Consider the following 1737-nt stretch of genomic DNA (forward strand, 5'->3'; position numbering starts at 1 on the left):
AAAATCGCTCTGATCCCAAACTTTTGACCGGTAGTGTATATATTTTTTTGTAAGAATTTACAATAAAGGTTGCAAATTTTTAAATAATTTTTTTAATTTCTAAACATTTTTATGTTTTATTTGATTTTATTTTTGTTACAATTGACAATTTTTAAAGTTTGTAATTTAAAATGTAACGGTTTTAAACACATTTTAATGTTTTTACGCAATTTTTGTTTTGTTTTATGTTTTTTTTTTTAAAGCAGCAATTTACAACTTCTTGTGTTTTTAAACATTTTTAACAGTTCTGTTGTCCTTTTTTAAACTTTTTTTACTTTAATGTTGTTTTTTGGTAACAATTTACAATAAAGCTGCACAGTTTTAAACATTTTTATGTTAAAAAAAATATGTTTTTAATAACAATGTACAATAAGCTTGCACATTTTTTTAATTTTTTGTGTTTCATGGTTTTTTTTTTTTTTGTTACAATTTACAACAAGTTTGTAAATTTTTTCACATTTATTTACTTTTTTCTGGTAACATTTTTAAAAACATTTTTTATATTTTTGTGTTATATTTTATGTAACAATTTAGAATAGTTGCACATTTTTGAACATATCTTCATGGTTTACAATTTACGATTAGTTTGCAAATTTGTAAACATTAATTTTTTTAACATTTTGAAATAAGGTTGCACATTTTTATGTTTTTCTTTTTTTACATTACAGCTCAGTAGAGCTTATAAAGGCTTTTGGGTTGTTAATGCACAATGCTTGCATGAATCAACATCACAATGTTAGGTTTAAAATTAATATGCATGCATAAAAGAAAGTGTGTTTAGATCCTCTAAGAGTAACTACCCATTTTCTTTCATAAATCTGCTACAAAGCATCAATGCATAAACTTTAATATATGCACAAATCTTAACCAAGTGTATCTAAAAAAAAGAGCCTGGAAATATTCTCTATCATCCCAGTTCAGCTCACATCTCTCCATTAAAATAATTCCTCCACATGATCAGAATGAGATACGTGCATCTCATGTTTACCATTTGCATTGCAGTTATAAAATATTATACAAAATATAGGCAGATTTTAAATAAATATATAAATAAAATCGTGTGTTTTGCTGAATTACCTCATGCTCTGAGTTCTCCTGCCCTCCTGTTTTACCCACTTTTGCAGATTTTGGTGAATCCTATAAAGAAAACACACAGTGACCTTACATTTTTCCAGCTAAAAACATGAAATGCATGATTTTTGACTAATAAAAACACACCATCTCACTGAGTGACAGCTAACATTAGCAATCCGGCGCAAGTATTTCACGTGCAAACCTGGACTCCAACTGCAAATATATTAAAATGCATGCTATTTATTTTCATTGAAAAGCATTTTGGACATTTCTAAATAAACTAAATAAACTGAACACAAATACAGATGTGAAGTCACCTAAAGTGCTCTGCTGTAAATCGTTTAAAGTTTATGAGCCAGTGAGTAATTCACTGCGATGAGCAAAGCTGGAGTTAGCATACATGCTAATGTCTCGAGCTGAACTAATCTGACACTTTGACTGAAGGATCAATCCGTATTTTCCGCACTTTTACGGGTTTTTCTCCACATTCACACACGAGAGGCTCTGTCTCACCTTCTCTTTCTTGGGTTTATTCGGTATGGCACTCAAACGCGTGTGTTTCCAGCCTGCAGACAGTCAATGAGAGCCGCTGTCAGTCAGAGTGTGTGTGTGTGTGTGAGAGAG

General features: G+C 29.9%; 1 long non-coding RNA gene across 1 annotated transcript; it reads right to left on the bottom strand.

The window, feature by feature from the left end:
• Positions 1-1115: 1115 nt before the first annotated feature.
• On the bottom strand, positions 1116-1723 carry LOC107716983 (uncharacterized). The gene is made up of 3 exons (XR_001637273.1): positions 1627-1723; positions 1258-1326; positions 1116-1176 (listed from the first exon to the last, which is right to left on the bottom strand). It is a non-coding gene; the product is annotated as an uncharacterized LOC107716983 (long non-coding RNA).
• Positions 1724-1737: the final 14 nt, after the last annotated feature.

Source organism: Sinocyclocheilus rhinocerous, unplaced genomic scaffold (assembly GCF_001515625.1).
Source record: "Sinocyclocheilus rhinocerous isolate Xijiao unplaced genomic scaffold, SAMN03320098_v1.1 scaffold30261, whole genome shotgun sequence".
Taxonomy (NCBI): domain Eukaryota; kingdom Metazoa; phylum Chordata; class Actinopteri; order Cypriniformes; family Cyprinidae; genus Sinocyclocheilus; species Sinocyclocheilus rhinocerous.